This window comes from Myotis yumanensis, unplaced genomic scaffold (assembly GCF_028538775.1).
Source record: "Myotis yumanensis isolate MYYU_CA2020_CCGP unplaced genomic scaffold, mMyoYum1.0.hap1 SCAF_6, whole genome shotgun sequence".
Lineage (NCBI taxonomy): Eukaryota > Metazoa > Chordata > Mammalia > Chiroptera > Vespertilionidae > Myotis > Myotis yumanensis.
This window is the reverse complement of record NW_027223757.1, coordinates 70,229,058-70,242,549: the sequence shown is the minus strand read 5'-3', so window position 1 is coordinate 70,242,549 and position 13,492 is coordinate 70,229,058. Positions and strand designations below refer to the sequence as shown.

The 13,492-nt window shown below is 45.1% G+C and overlaps 1 non-coding gene across 1 annotated transcript; it reads right to left on the bottom strand.

Annotated features, from left to right (window-relative positions):
• Positions 1-10,078: 10,078 nt before the first annotated feature.
• LOC139013340 (U7 small nuclear RNA) lies at positions 10,079-10,141 on the bottom strand. Its single transcript, XR_011471992.1, has one exon. It is a non-coding gene; the product is annotated as a U7 small nuclear RNA (small nuclear RNA).
• Between the last annotated feature and the right edge of the window lie 3,351 nt (positions 10,142-13,492).

Below are 13,492 nucleotides of genomic sequence, written 5' to 3'. Positions count from 1 at the left end.
CTGTGGGAGCGCACCGGATTGGACACTTGGCCTTCTGAATACCAAGGAAAAGTGCTTTGCATCTTCACATTTCATGAACTCCTTAAATTGAAAACAACTCCTTTGGCTTCTTCCTGGAGAAGCACTGGGACAGAATTATACTGGACCTACCTGGCTCATGAACCAATATCCATTGTTGTTCAGTCTCCACTCTCTTTGACCCCAGGCCTAGGGGATGCTGGAGTGGGGTGATTGGATACAGACAGTAAAAGATGGTACTGAGACACAACAAAAATCCTTTGTTAGAGGTTAAAGTCTCCATGCAAATCCACTTTTGGTAGATTTGAGTAATTATGCCAAGGAATGTTTATTAGATTTCTATTATGAGCCAAATTTGTGCTGGGAATGAGGAAAGGTTTGAGCAGTTTTGTATAATCTTTGCTCTTTTGAAGAGTACAATATAGGAGAGAGGAGTAATATTAAACAATTAATTTACACATGCTTAATTAAATAATTACAAATGGTAAGAGTTAGGAAAAAAGAGACCATAACAGAGGATCTGTGGTGTAGGGAATTAGGGAAGGTGTCCTGAAAGAAGTGATGTTTGAACTGAAACCAAAGGATTAGGTGGTTTTATGATTCTGTTCATATGAAATCTCCAGAATAGGCAAATCTGTAGAGAAAAGAAGTAGATTAGTGAAAAGTAATTACTGGTTGCTTAGGGCTGGCGGGAGAATGAGGGTTGGGTGGTGATGGCTAAAAGGTTAGAGATTTCTTTTGGGAATGAAAATGTCAAAGTAAGAAATGTCAGGGGAGACCAAGATGGCGGCGTAGGTAAACACCGGAGACCGCTGCCGCAAACAACCATTTCAAAAATACAACTAAAAGACGGAACGGACATCACCCAGAACCACAGGAAGGCTGGCTGAAGAGAGACTCTACAACTAGAAGGAAAGAGAACAGCAAATCGAGGCTCAGAGGCGGCGCAGTGTGGAAAATACAAAGGTACCGAGGTGCGCGCGCAAAGCGGGCTGGTGGCTGAGGGCGGGTTGTCGTTTTCTGTCGGGAGTGAGTCTCAGACTCTGGGCTCCGGATCCGGGCGAGTCTCTAGGGACCCAGACTCAAACGGGAGAAGCGGGATTATCCGGCATCAGTTGGAACCTGAGGGCAGCTTTCTCTCCGAAGTTTGCAGCGGCTCCCGGGGTTCTGTGAAGCAGAGCCTCTGGGAACGGGACTGAGCGTGGCCATAACTGCTCCCTCCACCCGCCCTGTTGATCCCGCCCCGCCCAAACCCTGCGCACAGCCATTTGCCGATCGCCTCAGGCAAAGGCTGGATTAGCGCCTCCCCAGAAGGCAGACGTTTTCCATACAGCTGATTCCTATAGCCAGTCGGCCTGGTGGTCAAACCCCTCTAGTGTTAACTACAACAATTAAGGCTTGGCTAGAACAAGACTGCGCACAGAGACCACAAGGGGGTGCACCAAGAAAGCATAAAAGATGTGGAGACAAAAAAACATGACAGAAATGGAGGATATGGAGCTAAGAATCGCAATTTTGAGGGCTTGCCATAAATTTGTGCAGAACCTCACGAAAACTAATGAGACCCTCGATGCTACGATAAAGAAATTAGAAAGTAAGCATACACGGACTGAAATAAAGAATATTATACCCAATAGCAGACCAGAGGAGCACAAGAATCAAACAAAAGATTCGACAAAAAACACCCAATTGGAAAAGCAAAATGAAAAAAGAATCCGAAAGTGTGAAGATAGTGTAAGGAGCCTCTGGGGCAGCTTTAAGCGGACTAATATCAGAGTCATTGGAGTGCCAGAAGATGAGAGACAGCAAGATATTGAAAACCTATTTCAAGAAATAATGGCAGAAAACTTCCCCCATCTGGAGAAAGAAATGGACTTACAGGTCCAAGAAGCGCAGAGAACCCCAAACAAAAGGAATCCAAAGAGGACCACACCAAGACACATCATCATTAAAATGCCAAGAGCAAAAGACAAAGAGAAAATCTTAAAAGCAGCAAGAGAAAGAGGCTCAATTACCTACAAGGGAATACCCATACGACTGTCAGCTGATTTCTCAACAGAAACTTTGCAGGCCAGAAGGGAATGGCAAGAAATATTCAAAGTGCTGAATACCAAGAACCTACAACCAAGATTACTTTATCCAGCAAAGCTATCATTCAGAATTGAAGGTCAGATAAAGAGCTTCACAGATAAGGAAAAGCTAAAGGAGTTCATCACCGCCAAACCAGTATTATATGAAATGCTGAAAGGTATCCTTTAAGAAGAGGAAGAAGAAGAAAAAGGTAAAGATACAAATTATGAACAACAAACATGCATCTATCAATAAATGAATCTAAGAATCAAGTGAATAAATAACCTGATGTACAAAATGAACTGGTGATTATAATAGAATCAGGGACATAGAAAGGGAATAGACTGACTATTCTTGGGGGGAAAAGGGGTGTGGGAGATGCGGGAAGTGACTGGACAAAAATCATGCACCTATGGATGAACACAGTGGGTGGGGAGTGAGGGTGGAGGGTGGGGTGGGAGCTGGAAGGAGGGGAGTTATGGGGGGAAAAAGAGGAACAAATGTAATAATCTGAACAATAAAGATTTAATTAAAAAAAAAAAAAAAAAAAAAGAAATGTCCAAACCTGTAAGAATTTTTATGAGTATATTTGAGCCAAATTGACAACAATTGCTGGGAAGCAAAATTTCAATGGATTGAGAAAGTGCTCCAGAGAATAGCAGTTTTGCACCTTATTTTATGCATTAGAATAAAAGAAGGAGACATAAAGGGGTTATATGAAATTCATTAGTGATGGATTAGGAAGGCGGAAGAAAGCAAAGTGGGGAATTCTCTGGGATTGGACAAAAAGTAAAACAGAGAAACATACTTCTTTTACATTGGTGGGTATTGGATAGTTAATAGATAACAATTAACACAATAACAATAACAATTGTAAAGATTGACCTTTGGCTGACCTGTGTGACTCAATAGTTGAACATCGACCCATGAACCATGAGGTCACTGGTTCGATTCCCAGTCAAGGCACATGCCCAGGTTGCAGGCTTGATCCCCAGTGGGGGGCATGCAGGAAGCAGCCCCTCAATGATTCTCTCTCATCATTGATGTTTCTATCTCTCTCTTCCTCACTCTCTGAAATCAATAAAAGTGAAAAATAAAAAAAGAAATGTTCATTTCAGTCCCTCATATGTGGTTACTTTAGGTCTCTAGGTTGGTAAGACTCACAATGTAGGCCTTCCCTGAGCTTGTCAGGTTTAGTATGCGGCCCATTTTCCATCCACAAATATCTTTCTTTTTTTAATACTATGTTTTTATTGATTTCAGAGAGGAAGGGAGAGGGATAGAGAGATAGAAACATCAATGATGAGAGAGAATCATTGATCAGCCGCCTCCTGCATGCCCCCTACTGGGGATTGAGCCCACAATCCAGGCATGTGCCCTTGCCCGGAATCAAACCTGGAACCCTTCAGTCTGCAGGCTGACGCTCTATCCACTGAGCCAAACCAGCTAGGGTGCCATCCACAAAAATCTAAAATTAATTGTGGTATTGCTGTGCACTTTTATGAATAGACTTAAAAAATTAAATTGTACAATTCAAATGGATAAATTTTATGATATGTGAAATTTATCATAAAATTTATCAACAAAGCTGTTATAAAACAACAACAACAAAAAACAGATCATATTGCTCCTTGCTTAAAAATCCCTCAATGGATCCAATTTTGTTTGCAACAGATTCTAGCTTACTAGGTTCTTGCCAATCTCTCAGCTCTCTGTCTCATACTTTATGATTCAGTCACACTAGCTTTTTCTTTTTCTAGAACATCCCAAATTCATTACCACCATGGTGTTTGGGGATTAGCTTTCTCTTCTGATTAAGCACTCTTCCTCTACGACCTCCTTGGTTATTAGTGAACAACAGTCTCATCCTCTCAGTTCCCAGTCCCTCCTCTAGTCTGATGAGATCCTCTTCCTTGGTCCTCTCTTCCCACCTTTCCAGTTTGTGCTCTGATTTCCAGCTTGTGCTCTGATTTCCAGCTTGTGATAAGCAAAGTTTCTTACATATTTTTATTGACTGGACTACCTGGGAGAACTTTTCTCCTAGGGCCTGGACCGTCCTAGCAAATGCTGCATTGTCTTGAGGCTCTCAGATCTGCAGATAAATTAAACACAAGAATTTATAACTTTTCCTTCAATAGTTTGAATTCAAATACAAATGACAAACAAGTGATTAGCTTTGAGTGATATAACTGGAAAGAGTCATGAATGTTTGGTTTAGCCCAGGAATACTGGGACTGCTCCCTTTTGAGAAAAGCCATAAAAAAGAAGTTCCTTAGCCCCTATTCTGAGGCAGTCTGACCTAGTGGACCTGCATTCTGCTTTGCTGAAACTTGCTGAGATTCCTGTTGGTGACATGACTCAGTGCATCTTGGGAAACTGCAAGTTGTTGGGAGGATAGCCACCACCTTCTTTGTCCCCTGGGGGAGTGGGGGGAGGGGGGCTGTTACCCTTTCTGTGCCTTTGGGCTAAGGACCTGCCCTTTAGCGTTCCTACTGTGCTAGGGGCCAAATATAGGCAGTGCAAGACTTACTTTTATCTTAATCCTATCTGATGAATCTGGTTCTGTATGTGCTAGGAGTGGAAATCACTGCTTTCTCAACTGGAAGATGAGTCTTTAACCAGTCGAAAGTTATATTTAACTGCCTCTCAGCATTTGACCTTTACCTCCTTGATTTAAACGAATTTTGGCTATTTCCTGAGGACCTTATTTGCCTCCAATTCTCTCAAGTGGAGGCTACATATTTCTTACATTCCTCTTACCTTAGGTTAGGCTTTCCATTTCTGCATTGCAGCTTCTTCTCCTTCTTTTATAAATATACAGTGGGGCCTTGACTTACGAGTTTAATTCGTTTCGTGATGGAGCTCGTAACTCAAATTACTCATATGTCAAATAATTAAAGTGAATGAGTGAGACACGTGATGCTGGGCTGATGTTGTGGCATTCACTGTGACGTTCGCTGCGCCAACTGGTGGTGGGGTATCTGAAGCTGGCTCGTAACCCGAATTTTAGCTCGCAACTCAAAGCAAAACATTGGCCGAGAGATGGCTCATATCTTGAAAAACTCGTTAGTCGAGACACTCGTAAGTCAAGGCCCCACTGTACTAGTGGCCCGGTGCATGAAACTCGTGCACGGAGCGGGGGGTTCCCTCAGCCCAGCCTGCACCCTCTCCAATTGGACATCCCTCTCACAATCTGGGACTGCTGGCTCCGAACTACTCACCTGCCTGCCTGCCTGATCGCCCCTAACTGCCCTCTCCTGCCGGCCTGATCTCACCCCCAACCCACCTCCTCTTCCAACCAATTTGGTTCTGATTGGTCAGTTTCTATGCTATTCAGCATCAAAAGCTCCACCTCCTAGACAGCCATTGGCTCCTCACAGTTCACCCAGATTTGGTTCTGATTGGTCAGTTTCTATGCCAGTCAGGGTCTCTGGGCTTATCTCTGTGCCTGATCAGAGAGGTGGGGCTGATCAGCAGCCCCCATGGAGGCCTGAAGAGAAACAAAGGCATGGCTGCTGGCGAAGCCCAGAGAGAAAGAGAGAGGCAACAGCTGATCAACATCTGCCACAGAGACTACGGATCATATCCTGCCTCTCTCTCTGGGCCTCTCTTCAAGCCTGATCCACAGCCCCCTCAGCAGTCAGTGCTGGGTCGCCACAGCAACCCAGCACTGACTGTAGGACTGACTTCCAGTGTTCGGTTGAGCCTTCGGTTGGTCCTTATGGTCCCTGGGTTTTTATATATTAGGACTAGAGGCCCAGTGCACAAAATTTGTGCAGGGGGGGGGGGTTGTTGCTCAGCTCGCCTGCATCCTCTTGCAGTCCAGGAGCCCTCGGGGGATGTCTGACTGATGGCTTAGGCCCACCATTGGGCATCCTTAGGGCTGCTGTGGAGGGAGGAGAGGCTCCCGCCACCACCGCTGTGCTTGCCAGTCATGAGCCCGGCTTGTGACTGAGTGGCACTCCCCCTGTGGGAGTGCACTGACCATCAGGGGGCAGTTCCTGCATTGAGTGTCTGCCCCCTGGTGGTCAGTATGCATCATAGTGACCGGTTATTCTGCCGTTCGGTCTATTTGCATATTAGCCTTTTATTATATACTAGAGGCCCGGTGCACAAAATTTGTGCACTTGGGGGGGGGGGGGGTGCGTCCCTCAGCCCGGCCTGCACCCATTTGCAGTCCAAGACCCCTTAGGGGATATCCACCTGTTGACTTAGGCCCACTCCCCGGGGGATCAGGCTTAAGCTTGCAGTCAGACATCCTTTTGGTAGCCAGGGAGCCCTCGGGGGATGTCCGACTAAAGGCTTAGGCCCCCAAGGGATCGGGCCTAAACTATTAGTTAGACATTCTTAGTGCTGCCATGGAGGTGGGAGAGGCTCCTGCCACCACCTCTGCACTGGCCAGCCATAAGCCAGCTTCTGGCTGAGTGGCACTACTCCTTGGTCTGACCTAAACCCTAGAGATTAGTACTTCATTTTACAACTTTTTCTCAGTTTATAGGCAGCAGCAAACTCAGACCACACAGTCGGGTGTGCGCCTGGGCCCTCCCTCCCTCCGATGCCATGGCGATCCTGGCCTGTGCCTGGGCCCTCCCACCTTCCGATCGCCATGGGGCTCGCTCCGCGCAGGCCAGCCCGCAACCCCGGCCCCTGGGGTCGGGTTTGCTGCCCAGCTTTCCAATGGCGATCACCGGCTGGGGGGTGGGGAAAGGCGGCCTTTGCCCACCCCCTAGCTCTTGCCTGCTGCCTGGGTTGCCGATCACCATTCTTCAGTCCTTCCCCTTTTGCCTCCCATCATTGGGCGTATGCAAATTAGCCGCCATCTTTGTTGGCGGTTAACCGCCATCTTAGTTGGCAGTTGATTTGCATAAGGATATGCTGATTAGCCAATGGGAAGGGTAGCGGTCGTATGCCAATTACCATGTTTCTCTTTTATTAGTGTAGATGATTTGTATTGATTTCAGAGAGGAAGGGAGAGGTAGAGAGAGAGAGAGAGAGAGGAGAGAGAGAAACATCAGTGATGAGAAAGAATCATTGACTGACTGCCTCTTGTACAACTTCCACTGGGGATCAAGCCCACAAACCTGCAACCCGGGCATGTGCCCTGACTGGGAATCAAACCTTGACCTCCTGGTTCATAGGTCAATACTCAACTACTGCGCCACATCAGCCAGGCTCCCCTCTTTGATCTTTAATGAACTGATACTGTAGGAACCAAAGTTTCAGTGATGGCATACATTTTTTCATATAAAAATTAACTTTTGTATCTGTATTGTGAGAAGTCTTCCAATGCCTCACTCTCCTCCAGGCTGAATTTTCCTGGGTAAAGTTTACAAGATCCACATTTTGTCAGTTTTTCATAATTTTCAAGTCACTTACAAATATATTGTCAGTTTTAGCCATTGTTGGTTGCCTTGTTTTCTGCCAAATTTAATTTTCCTGAGTTAATTTGGAGTTTTCAATATAATCTGATTTTCTGATAGGTCTTTTAACTAAAACAGTGTCCTGCATGAGGTTAGATCAGGGTTGGGCAAACTTTTTGACTCGAGGGCCACAATGGGTTCTTCAACTGGACCCGAGGGCCGGAACAAAATCATGGATGGAGTGTTTGTGTGAACTAATATAAATTCAAAGTAAACATCATTAAATAAAAGGGTACGGTCTTTTTTTTTTTTTTAGTTTTATTCATTTCAAACGGGCTGGATCTGGCCCGCAGGCTGTAGTTTGCCCATGGCTGGGTTAGATCCATTCTCAGTGTTATGCTGGTTCTTTCTTTTAGCAAACTTTGCATGGATTGTGTTTATATCTGGAAGCAAAAAGCAAAGATCATTAATGGACAAATGTGAAATTTAAGCGCTTGGCTTGTTCAAAAATAATAGAATCAAAACATTATGATTTGTGACAAGTTTGTTGGATTTTTTAGGATTAAAAATCTTTGTTTTATAAATATGACAGCCTTATGGTTCCTACATTCTCTTTTTACCTCCATTTTTAAAAAATTAAATCTTTATTATTGAAAGTATTATATATGTCCCTTTTCCCCCTCATTGACCCCTCATAGTCTGCCCCTACCCCAGGCCTCACTATCCTATTGTATGTGTCCATGGGCTATGCATATCCTATCTAATATCTAATAAAAGACAAAAAAGGTGATTAACCATACCTCCGCTACGCTTCCCATTGGCTAATCAGGGAGATATGCAAATTAACTGTCAACAAAGATGGTGGCCAGCAGCCACACAGCTGAAGCGAGCAGGAGGTTTGCTTGCTCCAGTGATGGAGGAAGCCAAGGTTCCCCACCTGCCGCAGCCCGGCTCTAAGCTCCGAAAGCAACAGATCCAAAAGCAACAAAGTTTCAATTATAGAAGCTAAACAAACCCCAGGTACCTGCTTTCAGCCAGCCGCGGCCTCAGAGCTGGGAGCACCAGTGACGGCAACAGAGTTTCAATTATAGAAGGTAAATAAATCCCAGAAAAAAAGAAAAAAGAAAAAAAGGAGAGGCTGGAAGCTTCAGTCGCACGCCAGCCTGAAAACGGCCCTCAGCCCCTCACCCAGACTGACCAGGCACCCCTGTGGGGACCCCACCCTGAAGAGCATGTGGGCAGCCTGAAAACGGCCCTCAGCCCCTCACCCAGGCTGGCCAGGCACCCCAGCGGGACCCCTACCCTGATCCGGGACACCCTTCAAGGCAAACCAGCCGGCCCCCACCCGTGCACCAGGCCTCTATCCTATATAGTAAAAGGGTAAGATGCAAACTGACCCTAACAGCAGAAAGACTGGGAATGACTGGTCACTATGACACACACTGACCACCAGGGGGCAGACGCTCAATGCAGGAGCTGCCCTCTGGTGGTCAGTGTGCTCCCACATGGGGGAGCTCTGCTCAGCCACAAGCCAGGCTGATGGCTGCCAGTACAGCGGTGGTGGTGGGAGCCTCTCCTGCCTCCTCAGCAGCACTAAGGGTGTCCGACTGCAGCTTAGGCCTGCTCCTTGGTGGTAAGTGGACATCCCCCGAGGGCTGCCGGGCTGTCAGAGGGATGTCTGATTGCCATCTTAGGCCCAATCCCCCGGGGAGCAGGCCTAAGCCAGCAGGTGGTCATCCCCTGAGGGGTCCCAGACTGTGAGAGGGCACAGGCCGGGCTGAGGGACCCCCCTTCCCCCAGTGCACAAATTTTTGTGCACAGGGCCTCTAGTATGCATATAAGTTCTTTGGTTGATCTTTTTTTAAAATATATTTTTATTGATTTCAGAGAGGAAGCGAGAGGGAGAGATAGAAACATCAATGACTAGAGGGTATCATTGATTGGCTGCCTCCTGCTAGCTCCCTGGGTATGGAGACCACAACCCAGGCATGTGCCCTTGGCCAGAATCGAACCCGGGACCCTTCAGTCTGCAGGCCGATGCTCTATTCACTGAGCCAAACCAGCTAGGGCTGGTTGCTCTCTTCCCACCCACCCTCTCCCATCTTCCCTCTGAGCATTTTTTTTTTTAGGGTGTGGCAAGCCGGCACAGCCATGGCATACTCAGCCCCACATTGGGTGCCTTATGTGCCGAGCCAGCTCAGCCAGGTTCAGTGAGCCTGAGAGGGGGCGGTGAAGGATTGAGAAAAGACAGACAAGAGTATGAAAGCTGGGTCTGGGTGGGACGCTGTCTTCTCTGATGGAGAGCTAGCGATAGTGCCATGGACTACAAGCTGTGTCTTTATTTTATAGCCAGATTCCATGAGGCAAAGTAAGGGAGTGGTCAATATGTTTACACTGTTCTAATCTACTCAATTACATGCACCTGAACTCTATCAAGTCCACATTACTCAGACATGTGGGGCCACGTGTTCAGACCACAGTTTCAAGCTTACAACTATAACTGTTGGTTATAATTGTGCTGGAAGGGCTCTGCCATCCAACCTGGGACTTGCACGTGGCCATGAGAGGACTGTGCCCTCTCATTAGTCCGAGGCTTGAACCTGTCCAAACACTGTAGCCGCTCTCCACATTAGGGCCTTCCGGTAAAAGCCGGAAGACCTGCTGGACAAATTCAAAAAGAGTTCTAAGCACTTGAGCATTTTTTAAAAATATTTTTAAATTGATTTCAGAGAGGAAGGGAGAAGGAGAGAGATAGAAATATCAATGATGAGAAAAATAATTGGTTGGCTGCCTCATGCATGCCCCACACTGGGAATTGAGCCTGAAACCTGAGCATATTGCCTTACCAGGAATCAAACCCTTATCCTCCTGGCTTCTAGGTCGACGTTCAACTACTGAGTCATGCCAGCCAGACCAGCATTTTTTTCTTTCATAAATTTACTAAAATTTCTCTAACATGGTAAATTTTTCCAAGCTCGACTGAAGGGATTTTCCATCTAATGACTTTTCATTTGAGCTTTATTCTATTGAATTCTTTTAGGATTGGATTTTGTTTATAGCAATAATCTTATTTTTTCTTAATGCTTTTGAAATAGGAATTTTGAGGGGTGAAATAGGCAGGTTTAGGGAATTTTTAAAATTAAGGGGGTCCATGGAAAAAGCACAGGGCTACAGAGCTACAAAAGTTACATTTCGATAAGACAAGGGAATTGGGAGAGTCAAGTTACATTTCCATAAGATAAGGGAACTGGGAGTAGCAAAATGTCTATATTTACAAAATAAAGGAGAAAGAAAGCCCAAAGGGAATAGGAGAATAATGAGGGAGGAGGGCATCACATGTCCCATGTGAGGTTTGACCTTTGAGCTCAGGAGTTGCTATAGTGACCAAATCAAAGGGGAATAGCGACCAATCAGAGGGGATATTGAGGCACAAAAAACTGCAGCTTTTATAAATCGTGGAAAAAGGAACTCGGTGGGACTCTTTCCCCTCCCCACGTAGGAGTCTGTACTTGTTCTTCAATAAATTTCCACATTTACTATACCACCTTTCATCTGTGGTTTCATTCTTCAACTTGGATGGACAAAGAGCCTGGGGAAGCCATCCTGCCCAGGAGACCACGGTGTGTTCCAATCCAAAAATCCCGTATCATTTTTTTCAAATTTCACATTGAAGTCCAGAAAAAGATAAAACTAGATTTATTTTTGCAATTCATCCCAGACATTCCAAGTAAAAAACATTTTTGAATTACTCATTTCTAGCCCTAACCGGTTTGGCTCAGTGGATAGAGTGTTGGCCTGCGGACTGAAGGATCCCAGGTTCGATTCCGGTCAAGGGCATGTGCCTTGGTTGCAGGCACATCTCCAGTAGGAGGTGTGCAGGAGGCAGCTGATCTATGTTTCTAGCTCTCTATCCCTCTCCCTTCTTCTCTGTGAAAAATCAATAAAATATATATTTTTTAAAAATTACTCATTTCTATTTTCCTTTTTTAAAAAACATTTTTTTTTCTTTTTTAGGGAGTGGAAGGGAGGGGTAGAAACAGAGAGAAACATCCATATGAGACACATTGATTGGTTGCCGCTTGCATGGGCCTAACCAGGGCTGGGGATTGAGGTACATACCTTTGATTAGATTGAACCCATGACCCTTCAGTTCGACACTCTAATTGAAACAGGAATTTTTAGGGGTGAAAAAGACAGGTTTAGGAAATTTTAGAAGTTAAGAGGATCATGGAAGAAGCACAGGGCTGCAGAGCAGCAGAAGGTATATTTCCGTAGAATAGGGGAGCTGAAAAGCTGCAACAGGTACATTTCCACAGAATGAGGGAGCTGGAAACAGCAAAAGATCTATATTTACAAAATAAAGAGAAGGAAGTCCTTCATCCAAAAGGAGAAGAAATCCAAAAAAGGGAATAGGTAAACAATAAGAAAGGAGGGGAGGAAATGTGAGGTTCCACCTTTGAACCCAGGAGTTACTATAGTAACCAGTCTAAGGGAATAGTGACCAATCAGAGGGGATATCAAGGCACAAAGATCTGCAGCCTTTATAAGCTGTAGGAAAAAGGAGCTCAGAGGGACTCTTTCCTTTTCCCCACGTGGGAGTTGTTCTTCAATAAATTTCCACCTTTGCTATACCACCTTCTGTCTGTGGATTCATTCTTTGACTCCGTCGGACAAGAGCCCAGGAACTAGTCTGCCCAGGAGAATACCGTGTGTGTTCCAGTCCAAAAATTCCGTTTCATAAGCACTGAGCCAAACTGGCCAGGGCTAAAAAACAATTAAAAAAAAAAAAGATTGTAAAACAAGGTTTTGAAGGGTTGATGAGTTAAGGCAGGGGCTGGAATTCTAGGATTCCAGTAGAATTAGGACAACCTAAATTTCCTTTGTGGGCAAGCATTTAGAATTTGGAGTGCTTGAAATATCAGAAGACTGGAGAGTTACAAAAGAGATCTTCACCACACGCCTGTACACTATTATTCTACTCTGTACAAATCTTAAGATGTGGCCTGTGGTTGGCGTGAGGCTTAAATCAACGAACATTTTAAAAGAGCACAGCAGGTGCTGGCTGCCATTTAAAATTTCTTTTTTATTGCTGACAGTATGGCTGTCAGAGGGCACTGTAATGGTCCCTGCTGATAGCAGACGTAATTCCTGTCCTTAACGGGTTCATTTTGGAAAAAAAAAAAAAAAGTTCGTTTTGGTCTGGGTGATGACTAGCAAGTTACTCAGAGTGCTTAGTAAAGGCTGAGATAGGGGTCAGTCCAAACTGCTGTTGGAAACACATAAGCTAGACTGGTGGTTTTTCAACTTTTTGGTCTCAGGACCTTTTTCTTTTCTTTTTTTTTTTAAAATATTTTATTGATTTTTTACAGAGAGGAAGGGAGAGGGATAGAGAGTTAGAAACATCGATGAGAGAGAAACATCGATCAGCTGCCTCTTGCACACCCCCTACTGGGGATGTGCCCGCAACCAAGGTACATGCCCTTGACCGGAATCGAACCTGGGACCTTTCAGTCCGCAGGCCTACACTGTATCCACTGAGCCAAACCGGTTAGGGCTGGTCTCAGGACCTTTACACACACTCTTTAAAATTACTGAGGGACTTCCAAGAGCTTTTGTTTATACAGGTTAGTTACATTTATTGACGTTTACCCTCTTAGAAATTAAACCTAAACAAAATGACATTTAAAAACAATTCGCTGTGATCACATATAGCTATGATGAAAAACATTTTTCCCAAAACTTAATAGAGTGGCACTGTTTTACATTTTTGCAAATTTCTTCAACGTGTGGCTAATGAGATGGCTGAATTCTCATACTTGCTTCCTTTTTGTTTTGGTTTAAAGAGATCAAGAAAGTTTGACCTTATACATATGGAATGGCAAAAGGAGTGAAGAGTCTCTGAGAAGTCTCGGGGACCTCTCAGGGGGTCCCCCAGCCACACTTTGAGAACTGCTGACTTGGGCCAGAAATGTTTCTTGGAGGCGGCAACTTGAGTCCTGAAGGACACCAGCCATTGAGGGTGGAGGTGGTTCCTGCTGGGACTT